General features: G+C 41.7%; 1 protein-coding gene, 1 non-coding gene and 1 pseudogene across 5 annotated transcripts in view; all 3 read right to left on the bottom strand.

Annotated features, from left to right (window-relative positions):
* Nucleotides 1-21,938, bottom strand: part of FAM172A (family with sequence similarity 172 member A) — a 510,254-nt gene that overhangs the window by 38,384 nt on the left and 449,932 nt on the right. The window lies entirely within an intron of this gene.
* LOC101654596 lies at nt 8,194-9,811 on the bottom strand (annotated as a pseudogene).
* LOC115873926 lies at nt 19,786-19,887 on the bottom strand. Its single transcript, XR_004048695.1, has one exon. It is a non-coding gene; the product is annotated as a small nucleolar RNA U13 (small nucleolar RNA).

Genomic DNA, 21,938 nt, shown 5'->3' with positions numbered 1-21,938 from the left:
TCAATTGTGTAATGCGCATTTGTACATCGTTTCTCAAAACATTTTCTCAAAAGGAGTCTTAATACAGTGTATTTTTTCTTTAACTTGATTAAAAAAGTACTTAACGTTACAATATAGTTTGATGTTAAAATGTCCTCACTCAAAGACATTTTATACAATTCTTAAGTAATTGAAGTATTCTGGTCCTCATCCATAAACTTGCTTCTCTTCTCATATCGATTCTGACTCATGGTGACCCTACAGCAAAGGGCCGAACTGCCTCCATGGGTTTCTGAGGCTGACTCTTCACGGCTATGGAAAACCTCACCTTGCTTCCATGGAGCGGCTGGTGGTCCTGAATGGCTGACCCTGTGATACGCCGTCTAATGGCAGTTTTGGAAGTTTTTCGATGTTCTTCGAGTTTTGGAAGCAAAGAAGTTTGAAGGACAGGATCAGCTGCTCTGACTTGATGGTGGATGGGGTAAGGTTTCTCAATAAAATGTCTGTAGGACAACCACTGCTACCCGTGTAGAATGAGCTAGTGAATTGCAACAGAATTAAAAAAAAAAAAAGTCACGACATTCCTGGCCCTTTTCTCAGCAATGCAGGTTTCCATTTTTTTTAAAATTTCTTCCTAATAAGCCCCCAATGGTCCTGCATCCTTCAAGAAAATATTTGAAGATACCCCTCCAGAACACCAAAAGATAGCCACTAAAACCTTCCTTTTAATTAAGCTCTCTCTCTGTAGATTTTTTGTTTGTTTTGTTTTTTATTTTAAGAAATCATTTTATTGGGCCTCTTACAGCTCTCATAACAATCCGTACGTCCATTGTATCAAGCACAGTTGTACATATTGCTATAACCTTCTGAGCTGACCTCTCTGTCTCACATTTAAATGGCTCAGCAGATCCCCTTAGAGGCCACTGACTTTATTGAACCTTCAGGAGACTTAGACCAGTGTAATACTGAGAGAACTTGTGTGCAGTCATCCACCGGTCCAAAACATATTTAAGCATGCTTTGTATGAAATAAGCATATAGAAACAGGAACCCTAGTAGCAATACTTTCAGACTTAACATTTGTATAATTTCAGACTTGATTCTTATTATAAACTAATGAGATTATGGAAGGAGAAACCATTGCATAAACATTCTAGAAATAGAAACCGAGGCCCAAAGAAGTGGAATCAGCAGAATTGGCAATATCAGAACCCAAGCCCCTATCTTTGCCACTATGGTTAGTAGGTTAAATCAGTTGAAAGAGGGAGTGAATCGGGTCGTGATGGGGTTGGGTTAGGGTTAGCTGCACATTTTCAAACAATTTACAATGAAATCGGTGCGAGGGCAACCCAAGAGGACTGCCTTGTTATTCCAGGTCTAGCAAGGTTTCCGCCTCCGATAGAATGTAGCCCTACCATTGTTCTAGCTTCACTCTTTGTGGGGCATCTCTGCATTTCTTTCTCCGAGAGGTTTGTGCTTACACGGGCTCTGGCTTTCTCAGGGTTAACGGAGAAACATTGATTAAACCACAGACATGAGTCAGATACAGTCTGGCCTTGCAAAGCTTATCATCTAGTGGTAATGAGGAAAAAAACCACCCAGACCATAGTAAGGATGAAAGAAATTGGAGAGTCTGGGTAGTTTTGTATGTTAATGACCTTTCTGGAGAGTTTGACAACATCCTGGTATCCAGTAGCAGCCTAAAGAGCAATTATGGTTAGCAAGTCAGCAAGGGCTTGCGGAAGGGTTGGCGGCGTTTGAAGAAGTCTATCTAGAGGAAACCTGTGGTCCTTTCTGTCTCCTTCCCAGTCCTTCACATGACACTACACAGTCCTGGCGAGTGCGAGGGAGCCTCGATTAGGGTTCCTGGAACTCTCTTCTGCAGCTTGAAGGATCTTCGCTTTTCTTGGTCAATAGGTGTTTTTGTTCTCAACAGGTCACGGACATTCTTTCTGCTTTGGAACGCTTAGTTGTGGGAAGTTGTACTTCTAATCTAGCTGCTGTCATTGTTTCCTATCGTGTCGACCTCATTCCATGTAGCATGCCCTATCTCCTCAAATATATTCATTGTCTCGACTACCTCTTGAACAGTTACTGTCTGCTTGTTCACAGAAATACCCAGATATACTCACGGCATAAGGCTCCTTCATTTCTTGTTTATTCCATCCCTCCTTGACATCCTCTGAAACTTTCAGCAAAATCACTTTTCCAGTTGGAAACTTTCCTTGGAAAGATCAGTGGATTAGTGTTCCGAGGCTGAGAACCAGCTCCTCCTGTTCTTACCCTCCCAGCTCTCTCCAAGCGTTTGCTCCCAGCTTCACAGCATACCCACCGTCAAGCCGCCGCCTGCTTTCTGTGCGGCTTCCTCTGGAAATGACACGCGCGGCCATGTTGGAGAGGAATGCACAGTGGCCTTGCAGACAGAATGCCTGGCTTGTAGACCTAGTTCTAATGTTTATGAGCTTTTTGGTAATTTTGGACAAATTACCTTGCTGACCCTCGGTTTCTTCATATAGAAATACAGATAACAGTCCCAATTTAAAATAATTCTTTTTTACAACCCGTTTTATTATGAATTGGGTGGAGCTTACAGAGCAGAGCATCAGTTTTACATTTAGTGATTCCTACACACTTAGTATTGACTCATCCTCCGCACCCTCTCAATGTACCACCACTTATCCTCTGTGTCTGCTGCTCCTGTCCTTCTTCCGTCGTAACCCCCTGAACTTCGTCCTGGGGAAATGCTGCCTTGTTGATCTTAAATGGTTGCTTCCTCTAACAGGGTGAGTTCAATGCCACACGGCAAGGTGCCTGAAGGCCATCGTCTTTGGGGTGTATGGTGGGGTTCCACTAGTCTCCATGAGACTAGTTAGTCTGCTTTCTTGTAAGATCATTATTCTTCATTCTTTGAAATGATATATGCAAAAACTTCAACCAAATATTAATTAATAACGTCAAATTTATGGGGTTTAATTTTGTTCCTTATACTCTAGATACATTCCTTTTAAGAGCTTCTTTCTTTAGTTAATAATATGCACATAAATGACCATACCAAAACACCTATATATACAAACACACATATACATACATACACATGCACATATATGTTGTTGTTGGGTGCCAAGGAGTCAGTTCCAACCCAGAGGGACCCTAATGCAAAACAGAAAGACACATTTCATGGTCCTGTGCTCGAGCCCATTGCTGCATCCATTGTGTCAATCAATCGCCTTGAGGGCTCTCCTCTCTTTTGCTGCCCCTTTACCCAGCATGATGGCCTTCTCCAGGGACTGGTCTCTCTTGACAATATGCCCAAAGCATGGAAGGCAAAGTCTCACCCTCCTGGCCTCTAAGGAGCGCTCTGGCAGACCTTCTTCCAAGACAGATTTGTGTGTGTGAGTCAAGAGAGATTTGTTGGTTCTTTTGGCAGTCCATGGTATTTTCAATATTGCATTTGAATTATGGTGCTTGTGAAGAATATCGAAACCACCATATCCATATATGATTACACACACACATACATGCACTGGAAATGGGTTTGCATGGATTTCTAGGATCGCGGTACAGTTACTTCAGTAATGGAACATTTCATGCTTTTCCTGTGTCCATTCCCATTTCTCACTTTCTCTTAAGGTTCAATGACAATGACTTGAAGCACTCGAGTCTGTCAAACTTCCTCTAGCTAGTGCACACAGTGGACAGAGGAGACCCCCACCCCCTCCCATGGCTCGGGTCAATCACAGGGTGCAGTCTTGGAGGAAAGCAGGGTGCTGCTCTCTACCAGGAAGCCCAAGTGGGGCAATCCTTTTCCTTCTGTTTGGCAGTCTCAGGGCGACAATGTGACCCTAAGCTGTCAGTTGGATGACAAAGGAAAGATAAGGTGCAACTGGAAAGAAAGTGTGGGTGATGCGATTAGAGCTGAGTAGGGGAACCGCTGTGAAGAAAGAGCAGTGGCTGAGCCCTGCGTCCTGCTGCGGGTCTATCTGCTCTTGGCTTTGCCTAGCTTCCTGCCTGTCCCTTAGCCGATTCAGCTTTCACACTGATTCCGTAAATTATTCTAATAACTATTCTAATACATTCCTTTCCTGTTTTTAAACCAACAGCAGTTACTTTTGTATTATTTGCAACTAAGAATCTGGAAGGATTTGCTGTTAAGTGTTGTTGAATCAGTTCCAATTCACAGTAGCCATAGAGCATAAGAGCACAAAACACTGCCCATTCCTGTGCCCTCCTCCATCATAATTGTTGCTAAGCTTGAACCCATTGTTGTAGTCACTGGGTCAACTCATCTTGTGTAGGGCCTTCCTTCTTTCCCCTTTGTCTCTCTGCTGAACAAGAGACCAGCCCTTCTCCACGGATTGGTCTCTCCTGATAACGTGTCCAAAGGATGTGACATAAAGTCTCACCATCATCCCTTCTAAAGAGCATTCCAACTGTACTTCTTCCAAGACAGATTTGTTTATTCTGGTATTCAATGATATGTATATCCAGTATTCTTCTTCATCATCATAATTTGAATGCATCAGTTCTTTGATGTTCCGTATTCATTGTTAAGCTCTTTGCCTGCACGTGAGGCTATTGAAACTAGCAGGACTTGGATCAGATGCACCTTAGTCCTCAAAGTAACATCTTTGCTGTTAACACTTCAAGAGGTCTTTGGCAGCAGATTTGTCCAATACTACGTGCAATGGTTGATTTCTTGACTGTTGCTATCATGGATGTTGATTGTGGATCCAAATAAATGTAATCCTTGACAATTTTAATCTTTTCTTTTGTTTGACATAGGACCTCACATAAACACATAAGTCCTTTCTCACGGCTACTTTTTTCAGATGGATTAATACAAAAAGGTTTCTACCTTAAATCTGTGATTGATTAGCTCAGTGATCTTAGATAATTAAGTCACCTTTTCAATCTTAATTTCCAATAGGGATTATACTTACCCAATAGGGATGTAGTGGTTATAAATAATGTACACCCACTAGCAAAGTGCCTGACTTGGAATAAAATGCTCCTTAAATAGAAGTTAGGAGTATGTACTTGAGTGTTTAAAGTCAGACATATATAGTTTTTATCTTTTAATGTCATTTTAAAAAGTTCAAATATATTAAACCACGAGTAATTTATAATAATGATACTCTTTTGGAATTATGTTGTTTTCTAATATTGTATTGTCTTAGTTATAGCCGTGTTTATAAACTTAACATATGTATACTCATATATGGATATAGACATTTGTACATTTTTAATGAAAAAAAATCACTGTTTTTCTTTGGAATTCCTGAGGTTTTATATGTATAAAAACAAGATTTAGGTATGAGAAATTTATCAGAGAAATAATACCAGTTTCTATGTCCCTTTGACATTCAAAAATGATCAGTTTCTTATACATCTGAGAGAAGAGGCTATGCTACATTTCCAAATTCAAAGAGGTTCTATTTTAAAAGAGTATTGTTTTGTTATTGCTATTTTTGGCTTAATGAAACATTCCTTGAGCTGAGAGGTAAGCCTGTCAAGAGGAGATTTTGCCTTGTTAAGCTTATGTGGTCAAGTTGTCCCCACCAAACCTCTTTTTCTCTGTCACAGAACTTCACATCTTTTCTAGGATCAGTTCCACAATTTGCAACCAGTTAGTTATGCCTAGGAAAAGGGGTAAGAATTGTCGTTGGCCTAGTGTGTTTTCAGGAGTCTCGGAGGCATGGTAGGCTCTGTATTGAGCAGCTAACCATAAGGTATGTGGTTCAAACACATCATCTGTTCCGTGAAGATTTAATAGCTTAGAAAACCTAAGGGGTAGTTCTCTGTCCTGTAAGGCCACTCTGAGTCAGAATCAACTCAGAGGTAGGGAGTGTTTGGATTAGTGTATTTTCAATGCTTCCATTGGGGAAAACAATTCAGTCAGTGATACTATACACTGTAGAGAAACAAAAGCACAATGTTTTCAGTAGTTAAATAAAGCACTGCCGTTGCTAGTTGCCCTGAAGTGTGGGAAACAACGGGAAGCTATAGAGGACACCTTTTGCTAAAGGAGAATCTTCATTCCCTCATTTCCCACCCAAGTGACTTTTCGTCCTACTGTCTGGCTAACTCAATGTAAAACAAACCCAACTCTTCACAAGTGGACCAATAGGTAACATCATCATAAATGGGGACAAGGTTGAAGTTGTCAAGAATTTTGTCGTGTTAGGATCCATAATCAATGCTCATGTAAGCAGTAATTAACAGATCAAATGATGAATTGCATTGTGCAAGTCTGCTGCACAGACCTCTTTAAAGTTCTGAAAAGAAAGGATGTTACTTTGAGGACTAAGGTGCACCTGACCCACACCATTGTATATTCAATCACCTCATATGCACGTGAAAGTTGGATATTGAATAAGGAAGACCAAGGAAGAATTGATGTATTTGAATTATGGTTCCGGCGAAAGTACCATCGACTGCCAAAAGAACCAACATATCCATCTTGGAAGAAGTACAGCCAGAATGCTCCTTCGATCCAAGGATGGCGAGACTTGGTCTCAAGAACTTTGGACATGTTGTCAGGAGCCATCAGTCGCCAGAGGGGGACACGATGCTTGCTAAAGTGGAGGGGCAGCAAAAAAGAGGAAGGTGCTCAACAAGATGGACTGACACAGTGACGGCGACAATGGGCTCAAGCACAAGAACAATTGTGAGGGTGGCACAGGGCCGGGCGTGCTTTGTTCTGCTGTGCACAGGGTTGCTATGAGTTGGAACCAATCTGATGGCACCTAACAACCGTAATGGTATCTGACATCATCTTATCTGTCTTTTTTATTTATTTAAAAGTTTGTTTCTTGACATATGTGCTTGTTGTCCATTTCTTCTGATAAAAATGTAGGCTATTGGAGGACAAAGAAGCACTGTCCGTTGGATAGCCTACTTTAGTGCTTCAAAGAGTACCTGGCGCATAGTAGGCATGCCATAAATACCGACTGACGGTGACTCCCGGTCTTCCGAGAGAGTGGTAACTCGGTCCTGTGGAGTTGGATTAAAATGAAATACATTCTGCAGATAAAGACTTCACTTCAACTGTTAACTTTTCCAGAGAAAAGAACATAGCAAGACAAAAAATTAAATGCTTTTCAAAAAACATAGGCACTAACTTCCTAATATGAAAAATGACAAGATAATACATGTTTTGCATTTAATCTGATGATAAGTCTGTTATTCTCAGTAACATAATTGTTTGAATAAAATGATCATAAAAATATGATTCTTAAAAGCTTCTGGACATACAGGAAACAGTTTGAACAGCATTAGGATAAGAACTGAACTTAAAAGCATCTCATGGCTTTTGTATTAATAAAGCTTAAAAAGAGCTAAGGCATTCCATAGAAATAATTATAAGAATTCATGTACTATTCACATTTATTTTAGACAAGAATAGTAAGATCAATAAGACACTGCTCATGATGATATTTATTTTTAAAACCTTTAACTGGATTTGAAAAGAAAAACATAAATGTCACACTTTACATAGTGCTCTTTTATTTCTACAAACAAAGATGGACCAATACTACCCAAAGCATTAGGTGGCAGATTTTGAAATTTGTTTAGTGACATGCCGCTTTAGGCACTTGTAACATCTTTCATATGTTAAAATAAAAAAAAAAAAGAGATGTCTGTGTTTCAGGGCTGTAGGTTTGCTGGCTACAGCTCCTTACTGAACCACGCGCACCTTTCTTCATCATGGTCTGATGCCACATGCCTAGCCCCGCAGGTTAGTTGCTGACTCCTTGTATACTGCATGCCTCAGCAAGTGTGAACTGTGGCCATGTCGAAAGTGTGACTCCATATGTCAGAGAGAAGACTGAGAAATGTATCTAAGTTGTAAGATAGCATTCTACAAGAGTTGTCATTTTGAGGTAAGACAAATGGAATGTCAATGCCAGGAGAAGTGTGGCCTCTATCAGACCACACATCATAGCAGCAAACGCCTAACCAGTTTGCAACTTTTGAATGGATTGGTAGTCTGCAACTTTTCTCTGAAAGACTATGCGAGACGTGGGAAAAGTGGGATGTGGCTACTGTAGGTGAGACCAAGGGTTAGTCTGCTAGCTACCGATGAGGCAAACTGAAGTCCTCTTAATAGGCCTGCCTTTCTTCTAGACATGCCACCTTTATTGTTTTGTTTGTTTTTGGTGAATAAGTTTATTGCCTTTCTGTGGGAAGCCCTCATGGAAAATCTTGGTGTGGTTTAGCTCTTTGCAGCCCGCTCCTGAGCTCTGAGGAAGCTTGCCTTCTTCTGAGCTACCCAATCTTTCTTCTGGGCAAGAGACATTTTGGGATGATTCTACCCCTTCTTTGTGACATCTCTCTTAGGCGTCTTCTCCTAGACTGGATTCTCTTCTATAGCAGCATGTGCTTTCTTACACAGCTCCTCCATGTCAGGAGTTGTTCTTTTTTTTTTTTTTTTTAAATACATATGTCATTCCATAGTTCAATCGCGTCAGGCAGAATTGGGTAATTGCCACCACAATCCGTTTCTAAACATTCCTTTTCTACATGGTCTCCTTGACATCGGCACCCCTTCACCCCTCACCCCCACTGCCACGGAATCCCCCCAGAAACCCTGATTCTACTTGCTGTCTCTACAGGGTCATCAATCCTGAGTTTTCATGTCAAAATGAAAACACAGACCTCCAATGACGTAACGCCTCAGAGACACATCCTAATCTAGACAAGCCAAAAGGAAACAGCACAGGACAAACCAAAGATTCCGACCGTTTAGGAAACCATTCAGGTCCACCGTGCGTCACACAGGGGGAGCTACTGGCAGTGTTAACTGTTCACGTCAGATTGACGTTTTTCTTTATGTATTGAGAAAACGGTCTCTTGTAAGCACTTTTAAAAAATCATTTTATTGGGAGCTCTTAAAGAAATGATAACAATCCATAATTCAATTAGATCAAGCATAATTGTACAATTACTGCCACCTTCATTTTCTTTTTTAAAAAAAATCATTTTATTGGGGGCTTGTACAACTCATCACAATCCACACATCCATCCATTACGTCAAGCACATTTGTACATTTGTTGCCCTCATCATTCTCAAAACATTTGCTTTCTACTTGAGCCCTGGGTATCAGCTCCTCATTTTTTCCCTTCGCTCCCCGCCCCCCTCCCTCATGAACCCTTGATAATATATAAATCATTCTTTCTTCTTGAACTCTTTGATATCAGTTCTCCTTTCTTGGAAGCATCTTCATCCTCTTCCATTAGGTAATGCATGTGGTCTGTAAGGTTCTGACCCATGATGTGTTTCCGATGTACTTCTGCATTGAATTCCTTGCTTTCTGAATCGTAACCAGGAATTGCTTGGTCTTAAGAGGGATAGACAAGCCTCCATCCACAGGCCCCTTCAGAGCCTCAAAGACTTTATTTCCAGTGGTAGTCCTGGCAAGGAAAGCATTCAGGTGGCAGGTGAAGGCACTAGGTTGACCATCATTTCCACATTGTATACATCTCCATAAACCTCCACTTGGCCTTCATACATCTTGTCCACGCCAAACCAGCAGCAGGCCAGTACGATATGCTGCAGCAAAACTGGCCCGGGCGACGTTCCCGCCTTCCTTGGGAAGTCCGTGAACATAAGCTGCTCAGGCAATCCTATCCCCTTCTGAACAATCTGCGCATGACATCTCTGTGGGTTACACAAGTGATCATCCTGTGTTTGGTGTGTTGTACTTATTTTTAACTTGGATTATCAGGCGTTTTCGAGCATAATCATCAGTTTTGCTCTCTTGTCGTCTTCTAAATTTCACTTGGGATCTCTGGAAGTAGGCCTTGTCCTTGACAATTTCAACAAACCCCATCCTGTGGAAACGAGAGTGGAATCCACAGCTCGCCACAGACGAGACGTGGTCTTTCATCATGTGTCCGACACTTTCTCAGTAATCAACGACAGAATTAGTAAAACGATAATGATGATTACTTCTCATCAAGAAATTAAAATTTTAAAGTTTGTACTTTGAGAGTCTATGCCAAATGTTCTCCTGGAAAAGACAAGCTGGATGGCAACATTAAAAAGAGTTCTGCTCACTTCAACCAAAGCAATTCCTGCGCACCTTGCATATTCCAGATACCAAGCAGGAGGCATATAAAGAAAGATAGGACATGGGTCTCAGCCTTGAAGAAATGACAGAACTCATGTCTGTAGTACAGAACTCATAGTATTTTATGATGGGCTTTTTTCATGTTAAATGAAAAGTTATACTTGGACACATAAGTTCTGCCTGTAAGGAAAAGGACATTGCGTTTCAACCCTTCGATTTACTGGACAGGCTATTTCTGCTATGTTGTACTCTGAGTACAACACATAGAAACGTGCTCAAAAGGATCACTTGCGACATAATGTGCCCTTAAACAAAAAGCAATGTGTCTTATATTTGGATAGGGTTTTAGTAAATAAAACATTATCACTATATAAAAGATAGTTAGAAGGATATAGATACATACAACTTCTTTCGCTGTGAGGGTTGGTTGAGCAGACTTCTATTGGATTGTAATAAATTGGATTTCTTAATGGCCCCACTAGAAGGCCAACTTGACCATGAGCTTGTTTGTTTGTTATCTTAGCATACATTAAAAACAATGTATACACATGCACACACACACAAACACACACGTAGACTCTCAACAGAGGAAATGGCCTTAAACTCTTCAACTGTTAGCTCCTGTCAAAATGTGGTTGAGACAACTGATATTTAAGACATAAATGCACATTCAAATGCAGATTTTTCTTCTTTATCAAGTTATAGTAACATAAATCTGCGTGATCTACCATGTGCAATTTCTAAGTCGTGACTTAATGTTATCGGTTTTTAAATTGATAATTGATATGCAAAATTAACAACAGAGTGCTAACTGTATTTTCAGTGGATGATACGGCACATGATGTTAGTCAGTGGTTCTTCTGAAAGGGTCCCTGTGGTTTCATTTCAAACACTAATGTAGCTCTAAAGGCACAGGATATGCCGGTCAATAGGACAGACACAGTCACTGTATTCAAGAAACGTATAGTTTCATGGGGAAACTAGATAATAAACCACTATTTATTACATGTTCAAGATATAAAATCCTTTCTTCAGTATCTAGTGAAAGAAAAATCTTTTCAGGTAAGTTTGTATGCTTCTGCTTTTTAATGAGGCTGATATTGTTAGCCATTATTTCATTTTTTAAATCCCAATTATCTGTAAGTCTAAATAGTTTCTAATTGTATATGAAGCCTTATTTTAACTGTTACATCTTATGTATGTTTTATTGTCTGTAGATTGACCAAAGGAAGTGAAATAGGATGAGGAATTAAGAGGAGTATGATGTATAGCGTAAATAAAAACAATTATGCCTTCTTGAAGCTTTATTTCACAGTTACATTTAAAGCTATATATTTACTATATAGAATATATGTTCTATATGTTCACTGTTGTACAAAAAAGTATAAAATTATTAAAGAGGTTTCAACTTGAATTTGGTTTTAAAATTCATGGTAGTATTATTGGGGATTTCAATCATCTTTAGCCTCATGACTAAAATAAGGGAATGCTTAAGCTTTAATGAAGTATCATAGAAAAGCAATGCAACAGGATGTGGAAATTATGGAACAATATTATCCCAGAAATGAAATTTTGTTGAAGAAATTTTTTTGTTGTTCAAATAAAAAAATAATTTTCTTGTGCACTTTGACAGATATCATAACTTTCCATGGTTCAATCATATCAAGCTGTATTGTACAATTGCTACCACAGTCAGTTCCAAAGCAGTCCCTTTCTTCATCAGCTCCTTGATATCAACTCCCCTTTATCCCCTCCCTTCTCTACCCTCCCCCCAGGAACCCTTATTATTGATTTGTTTTTGCCACATGTTACACCATCCAATATATCCATTCACATACAATTCTGTTGTTCACTCCTCGAGTGGGGTTTTACAGTCATCAGTGCTATCAGCCTGACTTCTCTCCCCTCACTTCCATTCCCTCAGGGAACCATTACTCCTGTTACTGTTTCTGAAGGGTTATCTATCTTGGCTTACATGAATTGAATGATCTTAATTATACAATTGAACACATAAAATAAAATAAAATAAAAAAAACACAGTAGTAAGGGGAGGAAAGATTAAAGAACTAAAGGACAGTTATGTGTTTCATCAGTGCTATATCATACCCTGGATTTATCATCTCTTCAATGTGGGCCTTCTGAGGACTGTTCAATATCTTGCAGGTGGGCTTTAGGTTGCCACTACATCCCGTCCTTTCACATTGATTTGTTTGCTTGTTTTTGAACTTCTGATACCTTTTCCTATTTATATTTCATGATCACACAGGCTTGTGTGCTTCTTCCATGTGGGCTTTGTTACTTCCTTGCTAGGTGGTTGCTTGTTTGACTTCAAGCCTTTAAGACCCCAGGCACTCTATCTTTTAATAGCTGGGCACCATTATCTTTCTTCACCACATTTGCTTATGCACCCATTTTGTCTTTGATTTTGTCAGGAGGGTGAGTGTCATATAATGCCACATTATTAGAACAAACCATTCTTGTACTGAGGTAAGATTTAAGTAGAGGTCCCAAGTCCATATGCTTCCTTATTGTATTTGCTTTTATATACATACTTAAACCACACGCATGCACGCACGCACACATGCACACACACCCTAGAGGGGATTAGAACAGACCAGTGATGGAAGCAAAGCTACAAAGTCCCCAAGGAATCCCGATTGTAGACTTATGACCCAGGGGTCAGCACTTGGCACCCCATCTGAACTGGTTCGGGTTGCTCACAAGAGGACTACACTGAGAGTCTAAAGGCGCAATGGCTGGGGAGCGGGTGGAGGGCAAGGCGAGGGGAGGCACCAGACCATCCCTGACTACAGGATTAACAATGGGGACTTTCAGGATGTTTGACTTTCAGACGCGAATGCTGAAGACCAAAAGGGTGTGCATGTTGCTAGGTAAGTGGGACCTGGGATATGGCACCCTGGAAGAAAAGGGGACTGCACTGATGGATTATAACACGTCCTTCTCTCTACTTAACAGAGATATTCGTCTGCTCTGTGTCAGGATGCCCGATAGACTTGTGACTACTTGTATGTTCTTTTTTTCTGTCTCTCTCTTTTTTTGTTTTTTGTTTTTGTGTGTTTATTTATACAAGATAGGCAGGATAGGCAATTCTACAGAGAAAGCTACTGGACCGGTAGTTCCTGAGGTGGGGTGGGCGTGGGTGTGTGTGTGGAGGCTGGTGGAGGAGAGCAGTGAGCCAGTAATGATGGGTACAGGGGAATAGCAAGGATTCTGAAATTGATGGTGAGTTAGATATAGCTTTTGGTCATGTTTGATCAGTAGAATTGTATCTGAGAGGAATTACGGAGAGGTGAATGATGGGTAAACATGGTAGTGGGGTGGGAGGAAAGAAAAAGCGGAAAGAAGAAGAATGGAGAACATTTTTGAATGATCGAATTGACAAGGAATGGACAGAGATTCAACTGGATCCAGAAGAGGACACAAAACAGAGGATAGCCTTGCTTATATTAGACGGATCAAGGCTGAAAACAGAATACCAGCAAAATGTTATCTGTGTTTTACTGACTCTGCAAAGGCATTTGACTGTGTGGATCATAACAATGGATCATGACTATGGGTAGCCCTGTGAATTCTATAACACTTACTTGCTGCAAAAGGCTGAGGTCAATTGCTAAAGAGCAAAGATGCCACTTTGAGGACAAAGGTGGCCCTGAGGCAAGCCATGGCATCTTCAATGCTTCCTATGCACGGTGTTGGTGAAGAATACTGAAAGACAACGCACTAACAGAAGAATGAACAAATCTGTCATTGAAGAGGCGTGGCCCGAGTGCTCCTCAGAAGTGAGTCTGATGAGAATTCATCTCAGTGCTGTAGATAGCTTATCAGGAAGGACCAGTCCCTAGAGAGGCTTTTGCTTGCGGGTGGATGGACACAGTGATCTGCAGGAGACGGCTTGCCCGAGATGGACGGAGAGTGACTGCAGTGAGCATGAGCTTGGCACGGGGACCGGCAGCGCTTTGCTCTATTGGATACAGGCTCCCTACGATGGGAACTGACTTGAAGGCACCCAGCAAAAACAACAATCACATATTATGCTTTAAAAAAGCAGAACTTCATAATCTTTTCAAGCTCTGCAGTACTTTAATGGTACTTCTAATATTGCCTAACATTTGGAAGACTGCCATCGTTTGGCTCCTACAAAGTGGTGTTTGACAGTAAATGTGCAGGAACCAGAATCTATACTGAAACTTGAAGCCAAGCCCACTTCGACATTATGATGTGGCCCAAATGGGAAGTGGTTTCCACTGGCAATACCATGACATCTTCTCACTGAAACTGAGTTTGGGGAATGGTTAGCGATCAAAAGCAGCAGACAGTATCTATATCTTGATTAGAGAGAGAGAGGGAAAAAAAAAGAAAGAGAGTTTCTGGCACTCATTCAGTGGAAAATGAAGAAAGGAGGAAGCCAAGTAAAGTTGACAGCTCTCAAGTGAGGCTGGAAACTGGTGCTCCAGAGCCTCTGCCATCAGTGCCATGCCCATGGGTGCCAGCAAACCCATCACGGAGCTCTTACTGTGTGCAAAGCAGCAGGGCGGGGCTTCCGATGTAATGGTCTTGGCGATGATAGGTTTTACATGATGCCGTTGTATAAGTTCTTGTGTGTGGCCCAGGACTTTGGAAGATAGCAGATAGTTGTTAAAAATGTGTAGGCTGGATAAATGAGATTGCAAGGCTCTAAATGGGAGATAGGAGCCCTGACAATGTAATGTTTATGCAGTGGGATGCTAACCACAAGGTCAGCAATTCAAAACCACCAGCCACTCCCCAAGAGAAAGTCAAGGCTTTCTACTCCCATAGAGAGTGATACCTTTGGAAACCACAGGGGCCAGTTCTAACCAGCTCTATAGTGTTGCTATGAGTTGGAATCTCCTTGATGGCAGTGAGTTCTTGCTGTTTTATTTTGTTTTTTGGCTTAAGTGGGAGAGAGGATAGATGCAACTTCTTTACTAGCATGTCTTCACTGTTTTGTAATTCACAATCTAGTACAGTGCCTTGCACAACATTCCTAAAACCCAAACCCACTGCCATCAAGGCAATGCTGACTCATAGGGGTCCTATGTAGGTTTTCTGAGGCTGTTAATTCTTTCTCCGGTGAAGTGGCTAGAAGGTTAGCAGCTCACCACTTATCTGACAGTGCCACTAGGGTTCTTTAGCATATAACAGATATCTAGAAAACAGTAATGTGCTAATAATTTGCTAGAAGGCCTTTTGAAAGCACAGCAGTCAAGATATCAAATGGATTACATTGGGCTGCAAACAATTTCTTTAAAGTATTAAAGAGCGTTAAAGAACTAAAGGAAGGTTGTGTGTTTCATTGATGCTATACTGTACCCTGACTGGCTCTTCTCTTCCTTGTGGAAGTCTCAGGTAAATCTGACCCAAGCCATTGCATTTTCCATTGCCTCATATGCACATGGCAGCTGGCCAATGAACAGGAAGACGAAAAAAAGGGGGGGAAATCAAAGCATTTGAATTATGATGTTGAGGAAGAGTATTGAAAGTATCAATAGGAAGAGCTAGAAGAAAGAACCCATCTGCCCTGGGAGTTCACCAGAACCCTCCTTGGAACAGTTGGATATCAGAGACCAGTCCCTGTCAAAGGCATCGTGCCGGTGCAGAGAGGGCCAGTGAAAGGGGGAAGACCCTCCGTGAGCAAGGCTGAGGCGGTGGCTGCGTGAGTGCTCCATTCTGTTGCACACAGGGTTGCTGTGAGTCCAGAGGACGTGTTAGTGCCCAACAGCAGCACCACGCCCTGTGCGTGAGTCCAGTCCGACACAGAAGTCTGACACTCCTAGGTGATCACTCCTATTTGAGAAATGATGAAACTAGATTTTATAGGGGTTACTTGGGGAGGCTTGACCCCAGCAGTCAGGATATACTTAAAACTTTTCACCATCATAGTGGTAGATGCGAAAAGAGAAACAGCAGTGTAAAGGAACCGGTGGGAAAGGGCAGCTGAGTGGCAGAGACACTGAGCTTTTTAGTTTAGAGTAGGCAGTGGGGAAGCCTTCTGGAAAGAGTGGAACTTGAAAGAGGAGGGGGAGCGCTGAGGCGTGAACAGTGACGTCGACAGGACGCTCACCGTCTGTTTGGAGAACAGACTTCAACCTGTCTGGACAGAGAAAAGCGTTCACGTCAGGTCGTCCTGGGAATCCCACTCAGCGATTTAGCAGGAGTAAGACAGTGGAGGGCTTAGGAATTTGGCTTTCATCCTTCAGACGGAAGGGGAGCCAGGGGAGTCATTTTTTTGCAACTTAACATGGTTACTCATTTTTATTATTATTATTATTAATTGGGAGTTAATATATCATATAATTCCACAGTTCGTTTAATCATGTCAAGCAGAATTGTACCATTGCTACCACAATCAGTTTACAAACATTCTTTTTCTTCCTGGATTCCTTGATATCGGTTCACTTTTACCGCCCCCCACCTCGACACGCCCCCCCTCCTCTTGATCTCCCCCCACCCCTGCAACCCTTATTCTACACGCTGTCCCCATGGTAGGCCCACAGGGATGTGAGCGCAGAGTTCTAGAAGCAGGTGTGGACTTTAAAAAGGAACAGACTATTAGAGAGAGGGAGGCCAGGGCGTAGAGGTGAAGAAGACATGAACTAGGATGGTGGTCGAGGGAACGGCAGCCAAAGCAGAAAGAAAGAACCAACCAAACCGAACAAGTGCACCAGAGAATCTGTCTGTGTGACACCAGGAAAAGCAAACTCACTGCCATCGAGCCAGCTCCCGTCCCGGCGACCCTACAAAACAGGCAGAGCTGCCCCTGTGAGTTTCCGAGACTGCAACTCTTCACCGGAGGAGAAAGCCTTGTTTCTCTCCCTTGGACTGGCTGGTGTTTCAAACTGCTGACCTTACGATTAGCAGCCCCGTGTGTAACCACTATGCATCAAGGCTGTCACGATCACAAATAGGGCTTTTCAGGAAGGAGAAGTAGATTTCTCTAAGTATAAACCAAACCAAGGCAAACTCACTGCCTTTGAGTCCATGCTGGGGGGTTAACGTGCTTATTCACTAAATAAAAACATCTTGGACGCTGACTATCAGCCAGGCACTGCTCCTTGTCATTGGTTACACTTTTTATGTGTGCCATAATTCCCCTCCTTTCCATTGTTTGCTTTGTTTCCATCGATCTAACTTCCTGTTCCTTCCTTGCCTTCTCATCTTTCCTGTGGGCAAACGGGGAAAGTTTGGTCTCTTACAGTTATTGATTAAGGAAGCACATTACTCATGAATGATATTGTTTCTTTTAGAAGCTAATCTGTTCTTTGGCTGAAAGAGGACCTGAAGAAATAATTTTAATTCCAAGTTCAAAGGGCATCTTAGGGAGATAAGTTCTTCTCGTCCAGCAGTTCTTCACCTATGGGTTGCGACCCCTTTGGGGGTCTAACAACCCTTTCACAGGGGTCACCTAAGACCATCGGAAAACACGTATTTCCGGTGGTCTTAGGAACCGAGACACCACTCCTCTATCCGTCTCCAGGCAGGTCCACCCACATGCAGATACGCCCACATATGAGCACCCAGCGTGATGACTGTTACCCATGCTACACCATGTTTCAAGACAAAATTTCATTTATTTATCATTAGAAATAAATATTTCACAATATAAAATTATATTTTGTTTTTGTGATTAATTACTATCCTTTAATTATGTTCAATTTGTAACAATGAAAATACATCCTGCATATCAGATATTTACATGACGATTCATAACAGTAGCAAAATGAAGTATGAAGTAGCAACAATGAAGTTATGAAGTAGCAACAAAAATAATTTTATGGTTGGGGGTCACCACACCATGAGGAACTGTATTAAAGGGTGGTGGCATTAGGAAGATTGAGAACCACTGTTCTAGTCTCTATGGGTCCAGTAAGTCTGGATTTTTTTTTGTAATTTGAGGGTTTTTGTACATTTTTTCTTCCATTCTATCTGGGGCCTTCTCTTATGACCCAGGTCAGATGGTCAGCAGGGGTTTCTGGGCACCATCTAGTTCTGGTCTCTGGTCAGAACAGGTCATGCAACTATTAGTCCTAGATCTTTTAGAGTTTATGATAAGAAAGAGACATTAAATAAGTAATTCCAATAACATTACTTAGCTTTATAGTGGCAGAAATTCAGTGTATAGCAGGGCAGCATAAAGGAGGGCACATATAAATCTAGTCTTGGGCTTCACTGACGAAATTACACTTAAGAAATGGGTCTTGGCATTGAATTTATGGTAATACTAGTGGAATAATTTGGAAAGGTTATCAATAATGGTTGTATAACATGAAGACTATAATTAATGGTACTGAATTATACATGTAGAATTGTGGAATTGTGAATGTTTTGTTGTGTATATTTTTTGCTACAATTAGAAAAAAATAATTATATGACTAACAGTGAGTACAAAGAAAGAGAAAATGGTCTAGAATTGACTGTGGTGATAATTGTACAACTCTTCTTGATATGATCAAATTATTGAATTGTATGACATGTGGATGAAGTACTAGTAAAACTGTTTAAAAAAAAGAGAAAGAAATCGGTCATGCTACCAGTTTGGCACCCCATATTATGTAACTCTAGTGATTTTTCCAGTAAAAATTACATACCAGAGATATCAATCACAAAATCTGCTCTCTCACCACCTCTTAAGGAAACAGTCTTTCCCAATGCTCTGCTTCAAGAAAAGGCAGCAGAGAACTCTACCCTGTAACCCCGGTTCTCTCACTCACTGATCACAGAGCCGCGGACGGGCACTCGTTCGAGCACAGCCAAGTCACAGGACCATCAACTATAGTCTGAAGCCAAAAGATGAGAGAACCAAAAAAAAATCAGTTTCTTAAGAATCTGAACGGAAGTGATGACAAGATTGGGTGGGAGACTACGACGGAGAGGTCAGAACCATAGAGAGTCGAAGGTCCCTCTCAAGCGGGTGCTGAGGTTCGGAGTGGGCAGAGAGGGGGGAAGAGGTGGAGGAAGCTGTCCGGTTCAGTGAGACGGGAAGAGAGAAAGAAACAGAATCTCATGGGATCTGGTTTTCTTAGTTTGGAGATTTAGGGTCATAATTTTATGGGATGGCTCAGTTAATTGGCCTAATAACATGCCTGGTTCCTCTATCCTCCATGGGTAGTGTCTTGGGAGATGAAAGCCAGGGGCCTTGCAGAGCACAATCCGACTCCATCCTCCCCGTAGAGCAGCAGCAGGAGGGGAGCCAGGAAAGGAGAAGGCTATGAGTCGAAGTGGCCTCCGTGGTCAAATGCCTTCGCTCGGAGGCCAGAAGAACTGGATGATGCTACATTACTCCACGTTTTCATCAAAGATTCCATAGGACAGTGGTTCTCCACCTTCCTCATGCCGCGACCCTGTCATACAGTTAGTTCCTCATGTTGTGCTGACCCCCAACCATAACATTATTTTTGTTGCTATTTCATTACTGTAATTTTGCTACTATTATGAATCGGGCGACCCCTTTGAAAAGGGCGTTCGACCCCCAAAGGGGTGGAGTCCCACAGGTTGAGAACCGCTGCTCTAGGAGACTCCTTATTAAAGGAGAAAATATAGAACAGAATTTCAAGTTCTCATGGATTCCAGACATCTGGAGCCAGGAAGATTAGAGGAACACTTGAAACCACTGCCCTGCGGTATTCTCTAAAACTTAAACCAAAAATATCTCCTGAGGCCGCCACCTTCTCCTTCGTCCATGTCTCCTCTTTTTGTGTCAGACAGGTAATGTGACGATGCTGGAACAAGGTGTATGGGAGGCGCATGTCACACAGCACGTGAAAACCCAATCATCGTGCTATGGACCGGAAAAGGACCCTGAGGCCTTCTTTAAAAGCACACAATCGTTTAACTTAACTAGTAAAGAAAATCTGCTGTTAGCATTATGCTCTTTTAAAAACTCTCTACATGGCGTCCAGTTGACAATAGCAATTCCCTTGAAAGGTGAGATGAAAACCTTAGGAGGCAGTGCATTTATGTTAGTGGGGAGCACCTGAGAAAGGGAGGCGAGAACGGCTGCACAGCGTGCAGAGCGTCACTGATGCCACTGAACGGTACCCATCGGAGGGGTGGACCTGGTGTGTGCACTGCTTTATGTGAAGGGGCTTCCGAACGCTCACGGAAAAGTTCCATTTTACGTGAACTTTTTGAAGTCTCTCAACAAAATGAATGACATATTTAAAGAGAGACAGAGAGAGAGAGACCCCCTAGAGAAACCTTATGTGTCGCTCTCAAGACAAATGGCAAGAGTTCCTAGAACAATATTAATTTACATTGAATTTTCAATTATAGGACTATGATCACCCTTTCAATAATCTGGTCTAGCTTCATTTCATATTTGGGCAGCATTATGAAGTATAAATGGCTTACAGCTAAATTTCAGGAGAGATTTATTACATAAGTTGTGCAAGAATCTTCTTCGGAAGGCAGACGACAAACTCATTCCAACTATTAGGCGTTGAGTGTGGAGAGGCTCCTTGTAGACCAGAGGGCTGACTTACAGCAGGTCACCTTCTGATGGATGGAAATAAACTACAAGTGCAGAGACTGCACGGAGTGCAGCGACTACCAGGGTAAATAAATGATTATACATGAAAACAAATCGGCTGGCTACCTTCGGATGTCCTTAATTGTCATAATTATACCATGCATAGCTCAAAACAGATGTAGGAGATATATTCTTAGGAAAACTGCCACAACTGTTGACACGTACACTCGAATGTTGTATTTACAGGCTGGGTGACACCCATAGATTCATGAAATATATGTATACATACCTAGATAAATGTCTGTAAAAAGACGGCAATTCTAGCAATGGACAAAGAAATCACAGAGCTTTCTCACAGCTCTGTGCCTGTCCTGAACCCTGAAGTGCTAACTCGGATGCAGTAGTCATTCTTCTCCAGTTTTCTACGTGCATCGACAAACAGGTCGACGGCAGACAGGATTAGGCAAGTCTATTCTTTGGTAACTCTGTTTTTCTGTCAGCTAATCTCCACTTTTCTCAACTATGCTGTCTCCAGTCTCTCTCCTAGCTAACACCCAAACACATTAAGAACAAACAAACAACAACAACAAAACAACTATGATTCATCAAGGAGTGGGGGGAAAAGAGATTAGCGTATCTGGGCTAGACTGTTTGTCCAGGCTAAAAAAGATTGCATTCCTGTAGAAAGTTACAGTTGGGACTGAGGGTAAAGCAGCTGTGTTAGCTTTCCCTTTCTCCTGCAGAGAGAGCTTGGTGCCCCCCTCTAGCCCCCACCCCACTCCCCGCTCCCTCAGTTTTTCCTCTTCCATTTGAGAAAGGAAATTCGGAGACAATGAAACAAGCGATTTTAGTTGGTCGAGGGAGATGGGAGTGTGCTGACTATATGCATATCTCTCTTGTGTTCCATGTGGAATATGAAAGGACGCTGTGCTGCGCCATGTGGTGAATCACATGATTTAAAGCATCGACGGCGGCGGGTAGGAGTTCTGGATCTCAGCTGGGCTGCCGCGCTGGGAGGTGGAGACCGAGAGAAGCAAGAGAGAAGGCGGGCGGTCACCCACTGTTGAGGGCTTGATGATAACTAACTGAAGACAATACGCGGAGACTTCATTGCAAACACGTTCTGCATAAATAGCCCGCTGTTATTCTAATTGACTATCAAAAGTTACAATGAAGAACAATACCTTTTAGGCCAAGTAAAAGGAATTTATTTCCAGATAAAAGCTGAAGCAAATGAATGTAGTATGTTTTAAAATGCAAACTATGAGATCTATACTTTATTTAGTTTTACTATAATAACAGGAAAATTTAACACGGGGTCACAGTGTTCTGATAAACAAATTAAGTGATGTAGGTGTAATAAAATATAACATTTGCTAT

Source organism: Echinops telfairi, unplaced genomic scaffold (assembly GCF_000313985.2).
Source record: "Echinops telfairi isolate 266 unplaced genomic scaffold, ASM31398v2 ScPeMD7_7469;HRSCAF=8507_1, whole genome shotgun sequence".
Lineage (NCBI taxonomy): Eukaryota > Metazoa > Chordata > Mammalia > Afrosoricida > Tenrecidae > Echinops > Echinops telfairi.
Note: the sequence above shows the minus strand (reverse complement) of the source record. Positions and strands in the feature narration are given on the sequence as shown.